This window comes from Sarcophilus harrisii, chromosome 2 (assembly GCF_902635505.1).
Source record: "Sarcophilus harrisii chromosome 2, mSarHar1.11, whole genome shotgun sequence".
Classification (NCBI taxonomy): Eukaryota; Metazoa; Chordata; class Mammalia; order Dasyuromorphia; family Dasyuridae; genus Sarcophilus; species Sarcophilus harrisii.
The window spans coordinates 518054158-518075509 of record NC_045427.1 but is presented as its reverse complement, the minus strand read 5'-3'; the positions used below and the strand labels follow the sequence as shown (position 1 = coordinate 518075509).

The following is a 21352-nucleotide window of genomic DNA, read 5'->3' as shown; positions in this document are numbered from 1 at the left end:
TAGAGAGACATACAAAAAATATCCATTTTGGGGAGAGATCTGGAATAACTGCTAAATTACTTAATTTCCACAATCTTTCTAAATATGCCAATTATTTAGCCATATGTGATATTTCTAAAATTTCTTTCTCCAATTTCTATCAAGTACTCAGCATACATCTGAGTTATTCTGATCCCTTTTTTTTCTAAATAGAAAATATTAATATTTTAGCACTATACAACGAGAAAATCTACTAGCAAAACTACCACTTAGATTATTTTTGCAAATTTTCAATTTGAGGACTTTCAAATCTTTGCTGTCTTGTAACTTTAAAATCTATTATGAATTATTCTCAATAATAAATATGCATTTTTCTGCTCAGCCAGTCACAGAAATCTAACTTTTGTAAGTCAAGCTAGACAGAGACTTTTTAAGTTTGTAGAAATATCACTCAATTAAATGTGAATACTTTATCTGTGAGTTCTGAAGCCATTATAATTACACTATCATTCTCCCTACCTCCTTCCTCTTTTTCTCCCCTCTTTTCCCCTTTTCCACTCTTTTTTTCTTCTTCTCTGTCTCTGTGCCCATCTGTCTATCTGCCTTTGTTGTTAGTACTACTTCATTAGCTGGGTGCAGAGAATTTGCCACATTATCACATTCAAACTAAATATATTTTAGTAATGAAATTTTAACTCCAGTGCCTCTGGTCTTTTTGCTTTGGGTTTATGACCTTAAATCAAGAGTCAATAGAGGAATTTGGAAATTGATTTTGCATACACAATTGTAAACTAGAGTCTTATGCAGGTTCTTCATTATAGTTTTCAAAGTGAATAGATACCTCAGACAATGGATGTGTAGGCAGTTGGAGGATATTTGGAAGTCTCGATTACAAAAACTCTGGAGAACTTTTTCCATTGGCACTACTGCTGATGTATAATAACTAATAGAATATGTAAACAAAATGATCTGGAAGTTTCAAGCATTCCATTTACTATGATAAACCCTGATCCATGAAATTTACTTGAGAGCACCTTCCAGTTATATATACATGATCACCACTGGATTATTTTACTGAATTAACTAGTTTATTAACAAGCTGATGAATAATTTCATTCCAAATGGTTGATTCCATAGTTTTATAAAATGTTATAGTTTTGCCCAGTCGTCCAGTATTATTATAATTTTTTAAAGGGTTGTTTTCTTGTGTTTCAATTAACAGATGAATTGTACAGGAAGCTCTGTACTAAAAGAGAAATTTTCGGGTATTTGGTTTTAAACAACATAAATGGCATCTGTGAATGATACAGTTGTGAGTTACCATGTATAAAAATGCTTTTAGAAAGCAGTTGCTCAAACTAAGAGGCAATTTGTCTAGCATTGTGATATATAGTTAATTAGAATAAAACCAGCATCATGGCTAATGGCTTTTTAGAACCACTCTAAAATGTTCAGAGGTGGAATCTCATTTGGTTATAGAGGGCTATCTGCTCAGCTACTCCAAGTGAAACTAGCAGGGCTTACAAAGCATAATCTTTTTTCTTGAACATTTCTGACAGAAAATTAATAAATATCTAATTTGTGCACATATCTATTTAGTACCCCAAAATACATTTGAGAGTTTATTAATTTCCTGTGCAGGATTATCTGATGTGACTTTTAATATTACCAGGGATTTTTGTGCAAATGAAGAGATAATGAATAATACACATATCCAAACAGTTTAACTTTATCCATAAAGTAAAATTGTCTTCAGAATTTATCTGTGAATCCCCACACACATATATAATGGTCAAGTGAAAAGTGATGTTGTCTTAGACTAAGTGGGATTGACAGGATCTCAAACCAATCTTATCATTTTAAATAAATAAATAAATAAACATTCTAAGATATGTAATTTTGCCTAGGTGTTGGGTGAAATGTGCTTGCTGGTATGAGGACAAGGAAAAGTGATACTTTTTAAAAAAAATTTTCCCCACCAAGTGCAGCTCCAGTTAAATGTTATATAAGACAAATAACAAAGCTCTGCAGAAAATTTGACTTCGATTTATCACCAGAAGTAGAAAGGTTCTTTAAAAGACTTGTAACATGTATCTGTTAACATGAATTTTAAAAGAAAGATTATGAATGCATAGCAAAGCAGCAGAAACAAAACATTGTTTTGAATTGCAGCACAAATAACTCTGATTATAACTGTTATGACCTAGAAAAGAATCATAAAAACATTTTTCTTTTTGGCAAGATATGAGTTGCTTTAGAATTATGCCGGTCCTTTGGTCCCACTTTCCAAATAAATAAATATATAATGGAATGTAAACTTAGAATCTTTTACTTATTCATGAGGTTGAATTTAATACTATTATGATTTCTAGTTTTTATGAGTCATATGTTATGCAGTGCTTTTCACTAACTTAGTTGGGTGGCAACTACACCCTACAAATCATGGCTTCATTCTTTACTGGTTCACTTGGGGGGGTATCTCCTAATCTCTCACTCCATCAGGGAGAGCACATTCATTTCCAAAATGATCAAGTCACATAAAGCAGGCGATTGTGTTAATTTCAAATGATTAGAAGCACCAGAAGTAAGAGAAAGGGGACAGTGGGGAGAGGGGGTGGGGAAGGAATGGGGGCGTTTCAAAACATGATTGTGTTTTAAGCCCATGCATATGGCCACAATTACAGTCACAACATAATTTGGCAATGGTAGCAGAATTAGATTTAAACAAATTGATGTTACACTGCAGTAATTCAGAATGAGCTTGTTGCATTTATAAACCATAACAAGAACAGTGAATTAATAAAGCCTTCTTGTCACTAAAAATAAAAAAGGGAATAATTGCTGAGAACAGAGTTAAGTTAACAGATGACTATAGTCAGCATCCTTTCAGCCCAGATATGGGAATGTGAAGGTCACCCCCATCTCAGATGACAAAGAGGGAACATTTTTGTTGGTAAACAAATTAATCTTTTGAAAGGTCACCATTTGTTTTAAGTTTTTATCCAGTTCTTGTCATCTGGAATCAGAGATTGACTGTCATTTTGCTAGGCAGGGGTGCAGTTGAAGCAGGCAAAGCTGCTTCTGTACATATCAGCATTCCTTGACAAAACTCAGTGCCTGATTGCGATGCTATGGGCGGCTGGTTTACAGCTGTCTCCGGACAAGAATGGAGGCCCACCCCTGAATTCCAATAAGATAGGCCTGCATATTCTGCCTGGTGTAAGCTGGCCCCTTGCCCACAAGTAAAATGTATTGTAGTTCAAGCCAGCAATTATCTCTTTTACTTCCTTCTGTGCTGCTTCTGTTCCCCTTTTCAAAAAACAGATGTGGTATTCATCGAAGTTCTTCATCTATTCTTTCTCACACCTGCCATGGCAGAATTTTGACAGAAGTAGAATTTGGGGGAGCCAGCAGCAGACTACCAGCTGGAATTTCTTTGAGACATGTTTAAAGGAGAAGTATAAATTTTTCTGCATTTTCAGAAAATGCAGAGTCAGCAACTAGGAACCCCTTTTTCTAAGAACCTGTGTGTGGTAAATTAAATTAGGTGAACAAAAGGAAGCTTTAAGGACATTCTGAAATGCCATATCCTATTTATGATATGGAATGCACAGTAGCCTTTTAAAATCATTCCTTCTACTGCCTATTAAAAAAAACAAGTTAGTGATTCCTCTCAGAGAACAAATTTTTTAATGCCACACCTAGAACAATAGAGTCAATAATAATATGTTACTTTTTGAGACCGTGCATAAGTAGAAGTTGACATGGAGACAATGAAAAAAACACTCAGCTCGAGAAAGACAAATTAGAGCAATCTCTCTCTACTGGTAAGAAATTTCCAACTTTCTCCAGATTAGTTTGGTTCTTAATTTTCCTCTGTGCTTAAATTTCATATGCCTGGTTCAGTTCCTAAAGACTTTCCAGACAAAAAAGTACCTCTTTATTTTTTCCCTTTTCTGAATTCTAAACCCTTATGGGCTATCCTAGGAGGCTCAAGCTGTTTAACTTTATTGCACTGTCTAATGGCACTGCTGCAATCTAGGTCTTGTTTCCTTTTCACAAGGATTTGTTAATCAGATTACATTTTCAGAGAAACAGAGAATTTCAGTGATATATCTTGGAGAGTGGCCCTGAGGCCCCTATGGCCTGAGGATTGGCCATCCCAGTTCAGATCACTTACTGGCAATTAATCATGTACTTTCTGGTGACATGCCTGGTTATGTTGCCTTTGGTTGTTATTGAGTGATCATAATCATGAGCAGGATGAGGAGGAGCTGGATTAAGTGATCTTTAAGTCTTTTTTCTATTTCTATTTAACTTTTCTTCTCCCAAATAGACTATAAAATCCTAGAAGTAAGGAATTTTTAAGCTACTTCCCATTCCCTATAACACCAAAAACATGATATCTCACACATGATGGGACTCTTAAAATATTTGTAAATTTATTCTTTTTCTTTCTCTTCTTTCCTCTGGTGTATGTGTGTGTGTCTTTCTGTGTGTGTTCAGTTATTTTTTCAGTTTGGAGTTTTCTTGGCAGAGATACTGGAATGGTTGCCATTTCCTTCTCCAGCTCATTTTACAGATGAGGAAAGTGAGACAAATAGGATTAAGTGACTTGCGCTGGTCCAAACAACCAGTGTCTGAGAACAGATTTGACCTCTAATCTCAGCCTTGAAGTTATAACTTTGAATAGCTTTTATTAGCAGGAGGAGCCCCATAAGGAGGATAAAGACTTAGCTTGTGATTTCATCCACATAGAGAGATCCCAGGTGAGGAAAATCCCTTCACCTACACAGGCCAATAGCAAAAGGACCTTATGCCTGGATATCTACAGCAACAATCCCAAATGGGAAGCAAATTAAAATGTAATTGATAAATATTTAATGAAATAAATAAATAAATAAACAGCAGAATATAGATAATGTGGGGCAGCTAGGTGGCTCAATGGATAGAGCACTGGGTCTGGAGTCAGGAAGACCTGAGTTCAAATCTGGCCTCAGAAACTCACTAGTTGTGTGACCCTGGGTAAGTCACTTTATCCTGTTTTGTTTCTTTGCTAAGAAAACCTCAAATGGAGTCACAAAGACTTAAATGACTGAATAACAGCCACAATGACAACAAAAATGTATTTCATAAAGATGTGTATGTACAGTTAATGGCTCTGTTTCTATCTGAGTTTGACACTTCTGGCCTAGAATATTGAAAAGTTAAGTAACTTCCGAGGATTATGCAGGAAATATATCTCAGGTTTTCCTGCCTTTGAAGCCAGGTCTCTATTCACTGCTCCTTTTATAGCTGTAGCCAAAAAGTTAAGAGAGGGGGAAGAAGGAATGAAGTAAGGGAAGGAAGGAAGGGAAAGAAGGAAAGAAGGAAGGAAGGAAGGAAGGAAGGGAGGAAGGGAGGAAAGGAGAAAGGAGGGAGGGAGGGAGGAAGGAAGGGAGGAAAGGAGAAAGGGAGGAAGGAAGGGAGGAAGGGAGGGAGGAAAGGAGGGAGGGAGGGAGGAAGGAAAGAAGGAAAGAAGGAAGGAAGGAAGGAAGGAAGGAAGAAAAGGAAGAGGAGAGGAGAGGAATAGAAAGGAAAGGAAAGGAAAGGTTTATTGTTTCATAAGCTGGGGAAAAAAATCCAACTGTCTGAATACCTCTTAGGGATAACTTTTGCTTCTAATTCCAGTTCTTCTACTATTAAGAACTTGAACTACTACTCTTCATGTCTCTGTACCTCAATTTCCTCATCTGAAAATGCCTAGGTAATTTTTTTATAACTGAGACTTTTTCTGGCTCTGATTTAAATGACTCTAGATTTAAATGAAAAACAAAAACAAGTTGATATCTTGGGTAATGGTTATCTCTAAAATGCACAACATGTATTTTCTGATTAGCAAGAATATGGTCATCACACTGACTGAAGTTGTGAGATCAGGATTGGAAAGAGGTAGAAGAGTTGACATGGAATGGAAAAAAGAGTTCTGGATTTGGTGCTGCTTACTGTCTGTGTGATGTTGAGGAAATCACTCTCTCCAAGGATCAGTTTCTTCATCTGTAAAATGGACTAAATCATTTCTGAGATCTCTGCCAACTCTAAAACCCACTCTCCTATAAACCTTAATTGATTATCTTGCAGTCAATTGAATTGACTATAAGGCTGATCTGATTCACTTTGTAGGAAATTTGAAATAAATGAACAGTCACACTCTTCCAAGACAGCAGAATTTGGGGAGAAGTGTAGAAGGGCTGGGATGGAAGCACTTCCCACAGAGCTGAAGATGCTGTCTGGCCCCTGCTAGAAAACACTTGGTCTAAAAGTAGTGGTGACAGTGATGATAGAGCCATGTCTCTAGTCCTACCAAGATGTTTCTCATCTTGTATTTCAGCTGTGGTTGAAGATGATTCATTATGGAACCCAAGAGTTACTCTATTGAGTAAAATAAAAAAAGGACAGAACAAAGGTTTTACTTCTTTATCTTTTCACCTTTAAGTATATAGATTTGGGACTCTTGACAGCCCTCCCTGAGACAGAGGAAAAGACATCTCACACCTCCCGGTCCTCAGTGCTCATGGTGGCTACAAGTATGTGGCAGTGAGAGTATATATATAATGTGTGTGTGTGTACACACACACACACACACAAGTTCTAAAAGTTGGGAGCTTTTGAATTGGTGTCAGTGGCCCAGAAGGAGGTGCTTCATGTGATGATATCAATTGTCATCAAGAGGATTCAGCAGCTGACAGAATGAAAGAAGCCCAAACTAAACCCTGACTTGTTAAGACACTTGGGTATTGTACAAAAAGTACAAATCAGAGGGAAAAATAAAATATCTGTTCCACAAAATACCTCTACCTTTTTGGAGAGTGGTGTTGAGGTGATGAATCCTTGGTGAATTTTTGTCCTTGTTCTTCCCATTTGGCTCTGCTTTAATTGATCATCTTCCAAAATTTCTTTGACATGAGTCTTCTGAGCCCATGATGCCAAGCTCTTTGTGTATTCTGTTTTATTTTCACATTTCCTTTCTATCAACTCCTCAGTGACAAAAAAGACAGTCATACTGGACTGATACTCTCAGCTTTTATAGTCTCTGAGTCATAAAATGAGATAGGAAACTTAGCAAGTTTAGTTTTATTTACAGTGCTACCTGAAATGTGACTTCCTGAGACTCACTTGTTATTAAAAAAAAAACCAAATCTTCCACCAAAAAAATGGAATACATTTTACTTGCAAAACCTTTCAGTATTTCAAAAGAAGGAAACATAATGACTTTAATGACATTATTTCATAGTAGAGTAAGTAGATTTGTTATTCTTGGCTTATTATATTTATTTTTTCTGTGAATAGTCATAATTGCTGCTTTCCCATCAATTTAAAAATCTGTGATATCCAGTCTTGCCCAATAAACTACAGACTCATTAGGAAAAAATCCTTTGACAACATGATATTTGATTTTTGTCATTAATGTGTCAATAAAACTTAATTTGATATTTTTATGTATAGTTCAAGAATATAGCTTGACTGAAACTTCAATTCCTAATTCATTCATTCATACACACATTCATTTTCATTTATTTGGTCTTCATTAGATATCTATAATAACTAGTCTTTATTCATTAGGCAAGAGTTCTTGAAGAAAAGGCATTATTAAATTGCTTAGCTGAAATACTTAACTTCCTTTCATAGGACTCGTTTTCCAACCCCTCAATAATCATTGTTTCTGAATCTTTAAAATGAAAGAGTTAGAATGATGACTAAGGTACTTTCCACTCTGAGCTCTAACATGCAATGAAATTTATCTACATAATTAGCATTTATTACCTGTTTGTGCATACTAGATACTAAGAAAAGATCAAATAAATCATGCAATTCTTAAAATGCTTCACATACTTTAAAGGACTTCACAGACATTATTACTAATAAAACACACAAAGATACAAAGATAGATTATAGGCAGAGTTATAGGGAACAATATAGGGAACAATTAGAATAATGAATATGGTAAGATTGGAAATATCAAGAAATGAGTTTGGATAAGTAGAGAGTTACCACTAGATGAAGACTTTTGAATCTTACCAGTATGCAAAAAACCCTCTACAAGGAATTTGGAAGTAAGGCTAGAGATGGTGGTTAATTTCATGGGAATCACCAGAAATTAGATACCTTTTTTATGTTGTGTAGATGATGTCCTGGATTAACAGTGTTCTTGTGTTCTTTTATTGAACTGGTGGAAAAACTTTCTTTCTACTCCCTTTTCTAATAATACTATGTCTATCTCTTGAATAGGAATGTTTGCTGCTCCTTTTCACAATCCTTGTATAATATTATTCCTAGAACTTTTTTTCAAAGGGAGGAACAAGACCTTTGATTTCATTGGTACACTGAATACCTAGTGAGATGATGCCCTTTATTGATGGAATTTGACATTTATTCTATAACTCATAGTTTAAGAAATTTGTCTATAGCACTGAGTCAGAAATATTTAATGCAAATTCTGTCTTTGACACCATCTGGATATGTGACCCTGGGCAAGTGACAGTCAGTATATGTCAAAGACAAGACTTGAATCTAAGTCTTCCTGTCTCTAGAGCCAGCATTTTGTCTGTGCACCTGATATTATTTTTTAATTTATGAAATAAAACATGCATTTCTATAATATAGTAGATTAATAAAAAGATGACTACACATAAAACTGCAAATCTATTATGTACAACTTGCTATATAATACATAATATTTTAAATATATAATATTTTAAAATATATAATAAATTTATCAAGTAAATTTCTTTTTTTTTTCTTCCCTCTTCCCACTCACATCCTAGATGGCTACCATTAGACACAAATATGTGTTTGAGTACATATGTAAAATCATTCTATACATACATTTATTTATCACTTCTTTTTCTGGTTGCAGATAGCATCTTTCTTCATACATCTTTTGTAGTTAATTTGGGTATTTATAATAGTTAAAGTGACTTACTTGCTCAAAGTTGTTCCTAAAACAATACCACTGTTACTATATATACCTGTTCTTGGTTCTGCTCATTTCACTTTCCATTATGTTGTGCAAGTCTATTCATGTTTTTCTTTCTTTATTTTTTCTTTTCTTTTTTTATTTCCATATCAGTCATGTTGTGAAAGGAAACATAGATCTATCTTCCCTCCCTCCCAAAATCAAGAAAAATAGAGTATGCTTCAATCTGTATTCAGACACAATCAGGTCTTTCTCTGGCTATTGATAACATTTTTCATTCTAAATCTTTCAAAGTAGTCTTGGATCATTGTATTCCTGAGAATAGGTAGGGCTGAGGCTGCTCTGGGACTGCCCCTGGTGCCATGGACCTTTCCTGCTGACCTACCAAGTTGTCTTCAGCTAGAAAATGTTTCACTCCATCCTTTTGTGTGTTCCAATGCTCTAAAATTTGCTTAGAGTCATTATTTAAAAGAATTTGATGTGGTTTGAGAGAGAGCTTGGTAAGTCATTGCCTTTACTCTGCCATCTTGGCTCAATTCTCTATTCATGTTTTTCCAAAATCAATGAGTTCAACATTTCTTATAGTACAATAGTATTGCATCCCTGCAATTTTCAGTTCTTTGCCACTACAAAGAGAGCTTCTACAAATATTTTAAAACATATTGGTTCTTTATCCTTTTCTCTAATCACCTTTGGAAATAGACCTGGTCTAGCTGGATAAAAGGGTATAGGCAGTTTATTAACTCTTAGGGCATAATTCCAGATTGCTCTCATTTTTAGCTAATCTGCAATTATCTAAAGGTTGTTTTTAGTTTATATTTCTCTAATCAATAATGATTTGAAAATTTTATATTTCTATAAATAGTTTATATTTTTTCATTAGAAAACTTATTTTCTTTGACCACTTCATATCCTTTGGCCACTTATCAATTGGGGAACAGCTTGAGTTCTTATAGATTTTACAAAGTTCTTTAGGTATCTGATATTTGAGATCATTATCTGAGAAACTAGCTATAAAATATTCCCCCCTCCATATGTAACCTTTTAAATTTAATATAATCAAAATTATCCAATTTTCCACCTCATTCTTTCTATTTCTTGTTTATCATAAGTTGTTTGCCGATCCATAAGTCTAGTAAATAATATGTTCCATGTTCTTTAAGTTTTCTTGTAATCTCTCTCTCTCTCTCTCTCATGTATGGCAACCATTTTGACCTTATCTTGACATAAGAAATAGATCTATGTCCACTTTCTGCCAGACTGCTTTCCCAACAATTTTTACCAAATAGTGAATTCGTATTCCAAAAATTTAAGTCTTTAAACTTGTCAAATAGAAAGGTATAATATTTATTTGCTTCTGTAAATTGTATATCTGTTCCACTGATCTACTTTTCTATTTCTTAGCCAGTATCAGATCATTCTAACATTACTGCCTTATAATATAGTTTAAGATCTGGTACAACTAACTCTTCTTCCTTTACATTTTTTTCATTACCTTCTTGACTTTTTGTCCTTCCAAATGAATTTTGTTATATTTTTTCTAATTAAGTAAAATAATTTTAGGTAATTTAATCAGGATGGTATTGAATATATAAATTAGTTTAAGTAAAATTGTCATTTTCATTTTATTAGCTCTACCTAACCAGAACAATTAATATTCCTCCAATTATTTAAAGCTGATTTTATTTGTATAAATTTTTATGATGTTTCTATAATTCCTGAGTTTGTTTTGGCAGGTATACTCTCAAATATCTTATACTGCCTAGAGTTATTTTAAGTGCGTTATTTCTTACTATCTTTTTTTGCAGGAATTCTTGCAAGAGGGAAGTTGACTTCATCAAGTAAAAATAATCATACACTGTTAGTTGTCAGTAAGATTTGTTAAGCAATTATTAAACAAAAGAAATCACAATATATATCCATTAATTTCTGGTGTCATTTAGAGTTAACATTTTCTAAGCTATGAAAATGAAAATTAGTGAGTTTCTTTCAAGAGTTTGCCATGGGACTATCACTGAAACTGTCCTCATCATTTGACTCATATCTTTACAGTCTTGAATTTGCCATTTTATTAAACATAAGTTTAAGCCAAGAGCCTAGAATTTAATACAAATGAAGACACCATCTCTATGAAATCTATTGAATGTCTATAAGTAACATGATGATACTTCAGTGATTTTTCTATGATTATTGAAATAACATAGATAACAACACTTAGGGACAGGTAGATCAACCAGTCGTCCCCATTTTAGCAAGAGAAATTATTCTATCAGTTACAAAATAACAAATCATTACTTAGATTCTAAACCTTTTAATCAGATTATCTAAGTCATAGCAAAAATCATCCTCCGGAAAACATGTGAAAATTTGAATGTAATCCTGTGTAATTTGACCTGGAGCAGTTATAATATAAACTGGAATTTAAATGTATTAATGCCTATACTAAGGGAAAATTATTTGATAGGCAAATACATGTCCAGAGAGCTAAAAATGAGCAAAAGAGATATAGAATATTTTTTTAAAGAGAAATTAGATTAAATTGTGAGATAAGCCAGTGAGGTTGAAGGAAAGTGCATAAATAACTAAAGAGCAAGAGAAATCAGGGAAATCATAATGAGTGGAAACTCAGTGACTGACATTAGAACATAAGCCATTTTTGAAAGTTACAGGCTTAAAGGAAGGGATTTAATCATGGACAATCAATGCTTTCTCAATGACTAACATTTATGGCTAAAAATAAATATCAGAAAAAAATAAAAATCAGTAAAAGAACAAGATAAGAATGAATGAGGGACCTCAGAAGAGCTAAAAGAAGAGCTGCATGGTTTGGGAATGAAACTTCTCCAAGTAGATTGCAGTCTCTTGCCCATGAAACTTCTTTAAGTAGATTGCAGTCTCTTGTCCATGTCTATTCAACTCGGTGCTTTCCAGATGGGAGCAACTATCATTTATATCCTTCACAATCTTTATTCATTGATAACTTGAAATAATACTTTTAAAAACCTTAATAATGATGTGAACTACATTCAATTGGCTTAAATAATAGAATTACCATACCTGCAACTAATCTGTACAGACAGTTCTTAGGTTTTACCACAGTGTGTCCCTGAAAACTGTTATAAAGTACATTTCATTTTCCTCCATGTGAATCTATTTATAATTGAGGGTTTTGATCCTTTAAGGACATGACATCACATAAATCATGGTTTTGACCAACAGGAGGTTAAAAAAGCAAATATAAATATTCCCAAACCTCTTTGAAAAATTGATATAAAATTCTGCTTCAAATCATAAAATTTTGGAGTTCTCAAAGACTGTGATCACAGAATCACAGGATCTCAGAACTGGAAGACCTCAGAAGTCATGTAGTCTAATCCATATATGAACAATAATCCCTTGTTCAAATTATTAGAAAAATATTCCTTATATCAAACCTAAATTTGCCTCTGTGCAAATGTTCCTATCCATTGTTCCTGCTTCTGCTAAGACCAAATAGAAGAAGTCTTAATCTTCTCTATTAATCCTTCTCTATTCCAGTGGCTCTTGTTTGGGTATTGTCCAGTTCATCACAGTCCTTCATAAAACATTATCCCCTGAAATTGAACATGATCTAGCAATATGTTAAGTAAAGTACAACTCAACTGTCACTTGCCTAATCCTGGATATTTTGCATCTCTTAATAAAGCCCAAGAATAGGAAATATGGAAGATAGGAAATAAGCACTTACTAAGCACCTACTGTGTGTCATGAACTTTGCTCTAATCACTTTACAAATATTATGTCATTTGATCCTTACAACAATCCTATTGGCTTATTAGTAGATGCTCTTATTATCTTCATTTTATAGATGAAGTTACTGAGGCAAATAGAGGTTAACTGATCTACCTAGGGTCCCTTAACTTCTCTGGGCCTCAATTTCCTCATTTTTAAAATGAAAGGTTATACTACCTAGCCTCTTATTGTTCTTTTCAGTTCTAAATCCCTAACAATCCTCCCAAGGATACACCATTTGAAAGGGAAAATCATCACCTCTCTCTAACAAAGTCACTTTGTTAGAACACCAGGAATTCTATTTGAGGGACACGAGAGAATCATAAATTCTACCAGATCATACTTAAACTATTCCTAAATGTACATTAGATAGTCAGAGAAAACAAACCTATCAAACATTCTATTTATAAAAATCACCAGAGCCAGAGATTCTTAAACTTCTAACTTCATTGATATCTTCCAGTTGTCTTAAGTCTCCATCACAAATAAAATATCTCATTCCTGCATAGAAAATAATCATCAAAACACTTGAAAAACTGGAGAGTGAAACAGAAAAGCAAAACAGTTCTAGCTGTTTCCTACTTTGGATGTAAAAGTAGAATTTACACAATGTAAATTTAATTAGCATTTTGCAGGTTAGATGATCTGACACAGAATCTTGGCCAAATATCTTTAGAAAAAAATGAAGAGAAAAGAAAAAAAAATCCCAACATTCTCTTTTTCCCCCATTCTCACCAATTTTGAACATTGTCTGATATTCCCTAATGTCATTTCCTACCATCAATGTCAGTCCATGAAGGGATTTAAAAATCATTTTTTAAGGTCCATGAAGGGATTTTAAAAAAATTTAATTAACGGGGATTGGGGGAATTAAGGAGTTAATAGTCAAGACATTAACTTGGGTGAGAATGCCTTTATTGTGCTCTTTACTAGTCTTTGCAAATCTACCTGGGCATTTCTATAGCAAACTTTACCAATTCAGCCTTGGAATTATAGTGAAGCCCAGTGGAGTCATTGAAGTAGGCCTTAGTACTGCTCAGGAAGGGATGCCAAATTAAATAAAAAGGGCCCCAGCAGTTCTGCAGCTGCAAACCAACCAAACTGCTGGTATGAGGTAAATGAGAACCAAACTTAATTTCACTTATGACCCCAGAAGTATTTAAAGGGAACTGCCAAGAGACTACTGCACTATTCCACAATAAGAGAATAATAGCAATGGCAATACTAATTATGACAAAGCCAATAGCATAGTTAGGAAACATATATAGAAATCCCTGCTGCTTAATTCTATTTCTTCTTTAATCAGATATCCTGTGTCAAATTATAGATATTTTAAAATATTATTTCAAATTCATATTATTAATATCAACAATAGATATCTTTACTTCATTACCATTCATTTAGCAGACACCAAAAGTTATTGTGACAGGAATTATATTAGACACTAAGGATAAAATAAGTAATAATAATAATCATTCCTGTTTTCAAGAAGCTTACATTCTAATTAGAGAGACAATATGTTCATATATTATTCAAAATTAGAGACTTCTGGTTTTCATACTTTCTTGTTCTTGTGACAATGGTGCTGGTATTCACATAGTTAAAAAAAATTCAACAGTGTATGAAATCCCAAGCTTATGTTTGAATAACTTTTTTTCTTGCATTGGAAATGAGGGACACATGGTCAAAGTGGAAAAGTTAAGAAAAACATTAGTATCTAGATTACTCAATATACACCCCAGCAACAATATAAAGTCCAAAATCAAAAAATAAACTGGAAGAATGATCAGAATGAGAGGGAAAAAAATTCCTCCATAAAGATGATTATGCTGGTGGGGAAGTTCAAAACAAAAACCCAGAAGAGAATGACTCCAAAATATCTACAAACAAAGCCTTAAATAAAAATTATCTTAGATACAAATTTCACAAAAATATTTTCTAGAAGAGACAATGCAAGAGTTAAAAAAATAAAAATGATTCCAAGAAATCAAATTAAAGTGGTTAAGGAAAAACTGGGAAAAGAAGCAAAATCTAGCAAAGAAAAACATGAACTGAAAATTAGCAGCTTAAAAAAAAGAATATAAAACCTTACCAAAGAAAATAATTTCTTTAAAATTAAAATCGACTAAATGGAAACTAATGACTCCATGTAACAGCAAGAAATACTAAAACAAAGTTTCAGACTGAAAAATATAAGAAAATGTGAAGTATCTCATTTAAAAAAAACTGACTTGAAAACAGTTCAAGGAGAGAGAATTTAAAAATCACTGGACTACTTGAAGGCCATGAACTACAAAAAAGAACCTAGATATCATATTTCAAGAAATCATAATAGAAATATTCCCAGATCTCCTAGTATCAATGGAAAAAATAGAAATTGAAAAAATTCCCTAGTATTCTCCTGATAGAAATCTCAAAATGAAAATATTTAGAAATGTAGGGCATTAAAACCTCACAAACAAATAAAAGCAGAAATACTACACTGATCAAATTGCAATAAAATTGCAATCAATAAAATTTGGAATGGAAATTTTAAAAAATAACAGAAAAACAACAAATCACCCGCCCTCAAATTAAACACAAAAGTGGGAATCCTGAAAATCAAAGCAGATATTAATAAAATTGAAAGTTTAAAAAGAAACAAATAAAACTGGGAACTTAAAAAAAGATATGCTATTAGCTACTTTGATTTTTTTTAAAAGAAAAAAACAAATCACCAATATCAAAAATTAATAAATAGGTAGGAGAAACAAGATGGCAGAGTAAAAGCAGGATTTTGCCCACCTTCTTCCCTCAAACCAAAAATAAATTTAAGAGCATAAGAACACCCAAAAAGACAGAGTAAAACATTTCCCAGCCAAAAACAACTTAGAAAGTTAGTAGAAAAGGTCTGTGACACCATGGTGGGAGTCCAGCGTGCAGTCCTGGTTCAAGCCACACCAGCACAGCCACAACCCGGCCTCAGCCCTGACACATCATGCCTGTAAAGCAAGAATGGTTTTAGACACTTCTAAATCAGTATCACTACTGGTGATTTCTAGATTCATAGCACAGAGATACTAAAAAAGACTTGGAAAGTCAGCAAAAAAAAAAGGTATGTGGCATAGAGTGGGAATCCAGCAGTGAAATCCCAGCACAGGTAGTAGCCCTGGCCTCAGCCCCAGCAAAGTATAAGACTGTTAATTTTAGCACACTAAATCTCACAATTACATAGAGTGGGGACGACTCCTAGTTCCAAGGAAGTAAAAAGTGCTTGTGGTCAAATCCCTTGAAGGATCTCTGAAAATAGTTGCACAAAATCCCTAAAGTTTGGGGCAGTGCACCCTCCACCCTGGAAACAGAGACCTACTTTAAGAAAGAATTAAAAACTAAGTAATGGGCTAGGAAAATGAGCATACAACAGAAAGAAATTTTAACCATAGAAAATTACTATGGAGACAAAGAAGATCAAATCACACATTCAGAAGAAAATAACAAAGTTAAAGCTCCTGCTTAAAAAATCTCCAAGAAAAATAAGAATTGGTCTCAGGCTATGGAAGACTTCAAAAGAGATTTTGAAAATTAAATAACAGTGATAGAGGAAAAATTAGGAAAAGAATTGAGAGTGCTGCAAAAGGAAATACAAAAAAGCTAATGAGGATAAGAATGTCATAAAAAACAAAATTGACCAAATGGGAAAGGAGGTATAAAAGCTCACTGAAGAAAATAATTCCTTGAAAATTAGAATTGAGAACTGAGAAGTCATGATAGCAGAGAGTAGATAGGACAATGCCTAAGCTCTTCCTGGTTTCCCTAAGAATCAACACTAGATCAAGCCTCTGAAGTGATTTAAGAGTGACAGAACCCACAAAAAATTGGAGTGTAATAGTTTTCCAGCTTAAGATATCTTGGAAGGATATCAAGAAAAGTCTGTTTCAATTGGGCAGTGGGGACACAGCCCAGCATAGGTGCAAGGAGGTCCAGCACTGGGAAGCCCAATGTGGGAGGTCCACCACAGGAAATCTTGCAGAAGGCTCTTTAGACAAAATACAGCAGCACTGGTTATTCTGTCATGGTTCAGAATGCCAGATAAGCAGAACAGCTGAGCAATGTAACCACTGAAAACAGATTGTGAGCCCCTGAACCCCAGCATAACTGGCAGGACTTGGCCAGGTCACTCAGCAGAAGAAGCATGCAGTGCTGGCACTAGTGCAGTCAGTGAGAAGCCCTTCTCATCCTGCAAAGAAAGTTTGAGACAATCTCTTCTGTGCCTTAAGAACAGACTTCAACCTTTAAAAATGAGTTAAAAAGCAAAAAGATCTCTGAACATAGTTATTATGAAGATAGGGAAAATCAGAACACAAACACAAAAGAGGACAGTAAATGCAGAATGCCTGCAGATGACACCTCAAAGGGGCATATGAACTGCTTTCCAATTCAAAAGGTTCTCTTGAAAGAATTCAAAAAAGTTCTAAAAAGAAAGAAGAAAAATGGGGAAAAGAAATGAGCATTATAGGAGAGTGATGAAAGTTTGGGGTGGGGGGAAGCCAACACCTTGGAAAAGGAAGCACAGAAATTGACTGAAAAAAAAACAGCTCCTTAAAAAACAAATTTGATGAAATGGAAAGAAATATACTGAAGAAAATAACTCCTTCAAAAATAGAATTAGCAAAATGGGAAAAAAATCCACCTGACCAAACAATTCCTTTAGAAGTAAAATTGGCCAAATGCAAAAGGAAGTAAAAAAGCTAATGAAGAAAACAATTCACTAAAAACTAGAATTGGACAAATGAAAGTAAATGACTCAATGAGAAAGTAAGAATCAGTCAAACAAAAATTTTAAAATGAAAAAATTGAAGAAGAAAATGTAAATTAATGCCTCATTAGAAACATAAGACCCAGAAAATAGAATCAGAAGAGAGAATCTAAGAATTTTTGGACTCCCTAAAGCCATGATGAAAAAAAAAAGGCTAGGCAACATCTACCAAGAAATCATCAGGGAATATGATATCCTGATATCATATAGCCCTGATATCCTAGAACCAAAGGATAAAATAGTAATTGAAAGAATCCATTAATCACCTCCTGAAAGAGATGTCAAAATGAAAACTCCAAGGAATATTGTAGCTAAATTCCAGAATTATCAGATCAAGGAAAAATTACTGCAAGCAGCCAGAAAGAAACAATTTAAATATTGAGGAACTACAATCAGTTTATCCAAGACCTAGCAGCTTCCACATTAAAGGATTGGAGGACCTGGAATATAATATCCCATAAGGCAAAAGAGCTTGGACTTCAACCAAGAATCAATTACCCAGCAAAACTAAGCATTAGATTTCAGGGGAAAAGATGGATATTCAATGAAATGGGGAATTTTCAATGATTTTTGATGAAAAGACTAGAGCTAAATATAAAATTTGATCTCCAAATATAAGTAACTTGAGAGAAGCATAAAAAGGTAAACAAGAAAAATATGTATTTTAAAGGTTAAAATGTTTACATTCCTACATGAGAAGAAGATATGCATAACTCTTGAGAACTCTATCTTTGTTAGAAGGAGTATTTTAGAGGGTGTAGTTGTAAATTGACTTTAATTTTATGATATAAAAAATGGGGATAGAAAAAGGATTGTACTAAGAGAAGAGAAAAGGGGAGATAAAATAAGTAAGTTGCACCACATAAAGAGGCATAAAAGATCTCTTATAATTGAGGGAAGGAAGAAAGGGGGATGAGTATTGTTTGAACGTCAATCTCATCATATTTGGCCCAAAAAGGAAATAACATCTATACTTAGTTTGGTATAGAAATTTGTCTCATCCTATAGAGTAGTAGGAAGAAAAAGGGGAAAGGAAAGAGGGAGGCTAATAGAAGGGTGAGCAGAAGTAAAAGGGGAGAGGGATAAAAAAAGGAAAAGCTGAAAAAAGGGAGGACAAATTGAGGGAGGTGATGCTCATAAGCAATACAGTATTGAGAAAGGAAAGGTGTGAAAGGAGAGAGAAAAGTGATAATAGGAAAATAGGATGATGGGAAATACAGAATTAGATATCTTAATTGTGAATCTGAATGGGAAGAACTCGCCCATAAAACAAAAATGGATAGCAAACTGGATTAAAAGCCAGAATCCTACAATATGTTGTTTATAAGAAATACCATTTGAAGCAGAAAGACACATACTAAGTAAAGGTAAAAGATTAGAGCAGAATCCATTATGCTTCCACTGAAGTAAAAAAAAAAAAAAAAAAAAAAAAAAGCAGGGTGGCAATCCTGATCTCAAATCAAGAAAAAGCAAAAATAGATCTAATCAAGAGATAAGATAAGAAAGGAAACTACATATTGCTAAAGGATACCATAAATAATGAAGAAAAATCAATACTAAATATATATGAAGCAAGTAGTATGGCATCCAAATTCTTAGAGAAGTTAAGTGAACAAGAAGAAATAGATAGCAAAATTATATTACTGGGAGATCTCACCATTCCTCTTTCAGAACTAGATAAATCTAACCACAACATAAAAAATAGAAGTTAAGGTGGTGAATAGAATTTTAGAAAAGTTAGGCATGAGAATTCATGCTTAATGAATTGGAGAAAATTGAATGGGAATAGAAAGGAATATGCCTTTTCTCAATGGTATATGGCACTTGTACAAAAATTGACCATGTACTAGGGCATAAAAATCTCACAATCAAATGCAGAAAGGCAGAACTAATAAATGCATCCTTTTCAGATCATGATACAATAAAAATTATATGTAATAAAGGGCCAGGGAAAAATAGACCAAAAATAAATTAGAAACTAAATAATCTAATCCTAAAGAATGAATGGGTCAAACAACAAATTATAGAAACAACTGATAATTTCATCCAAGAGAATGACAATAATGAGACAACATACCAAAATTTATGGGATTCAGCCAAAGCAGTTCTTAATGGGAAATTTCACTAGATGTTTACATGAATAAAAGAGGTTTAGAAGATGAATGAACAAGACATGCAACAACAACAAAAAAAAATCTAGAAAAGAACAAATTAAAAACCTTCAAATACCAAATTCAAAATTCTGAAAATAAAAGGAGAGAATAAAATTTAGTAAGTAAACTATTGTACTAATAAAGAAAATTAAGAATTGATTTTATGAAGAAAAAAGCAAAATAAATAAACCTTTGGTTAATTTGATTAGAAAAAGGAAAGATGAAAAACAAATTATTAAAATTAAAAGGGTGAATTTACTATCAATGAAGACAAAACTAAAGCAATAATTAGGAACTATTGTTTTGCCCAATTGTATGGCAATAAATCTGATAATATAAATGAAATGGGAATGAATACTTACAAAAATATACATTGTATATTTTTGATGAACAGATGAGGAAATAAAATTACTTAAAACAGTCCCATTTTAGAAAAATAAATTGAACAAGACAATAAATTCCAAAAGAAAAAAGTATCCGGAGCCAGATGGATTTAAAAGTGAATTCTACCAAACATTCAAAAAACAATTCAGTCCAATACTATGTAAACTATTTTTTAAAAAATAGGGGAAGAAGGAATACTACCAAATTCCTTTTAAAGCACAGATCTAGTGCTTGTACATAACCAGGAAGGACCAAATCAGAGAAAGAAAATTATAAACCATGCTCCAAATCACTATTGATCAGAGAAATGCAAATTAAGACAATTCTGAAATAGCACTACACACTTCACAGATTGGCTAAAATGACAGGAAAAGATAATGACAAATGTTGGAGGGGATGTGGGAAAACTGGGACACTAATATATTGTTGATGGAACTGTAAATGGATCCCACCATTCTGGAGAGCAATTTGAAACAATTTCTCAAAAAGTTATCAAATTGTGCACATCCTTTGACCCAGCAGTGTTTCTACTGGGATTATATCCCAAAGAGATTTTAAAGAGGGAAAGGGACCTATATGTGCAAAAATGTTTGTGGCAGCCCTTTTTGTAGTGGCAAGAAACTAGAAACTGAATGGATGCCCATCAATTGGAGAATGGCTGAATAAATTATGATATATGAATGTTATGCAATATTACTGTTCTGTAAGAAAAGACCAGCAGGATGATTTTAGAGAGGCTTGGAGATACTTATATGAACTAATCCTAAGTGAAATGAGCAAAACTAGGAGATCATTATACACAGCAACAACAAGACTATACGATGTTCAATTCTGATGGACATGATTTCTTCAAAGAGATGATTCAAAACAGTTCCAATTATTCGGGGATGAAGAGAGCCATCTACACCCAGAGAGAGGGCTGTGGGAACTGAGTATGGACAACAACATAGCATTCTCTTTCTGTTGCTTGCTTGCATTTTGTTTTCTTTCTGTTGCTTGCTTGCATTTTGTTTTCTTTCTGTTTTATTTTCCTTCTTGATCCAAATTTTTTTTGTTCAGCAAGATAACTGTATAAATATGTATACATATATTGAATTTAAGATGTATTTTAACATATTTAACATGTATTGGGCTGCCTGCCATCTAGGGGAGAGGTGGGGAGATGGAAGACCAATTTTCCTAATGAATATTGATTTTTAAAATCTTAAATAAAATGCTATCAGAGAGATGACAGCAACTTATCTCCATGATAATATACTATGACCAAGTAGGATTTATGCCAGGAATGCAGCGCTGGTTCAATATCAGGAAAAA

The 21352-nt window shown here is 33.6% G+C and overlaps 1 protein-coding gene across 2 annotated transcripts in view; it reads left to right on the top strand.

Annotated features, from left to right (window-relative positions):
- IQCH (IQ motif containing H) overlaps positions 1-21352 on the top strand; it is a 289727-nt gene that overhangs the window by 72778 nt on the left and 195597 nt on the right. The window lies entirely within an intron of this gene.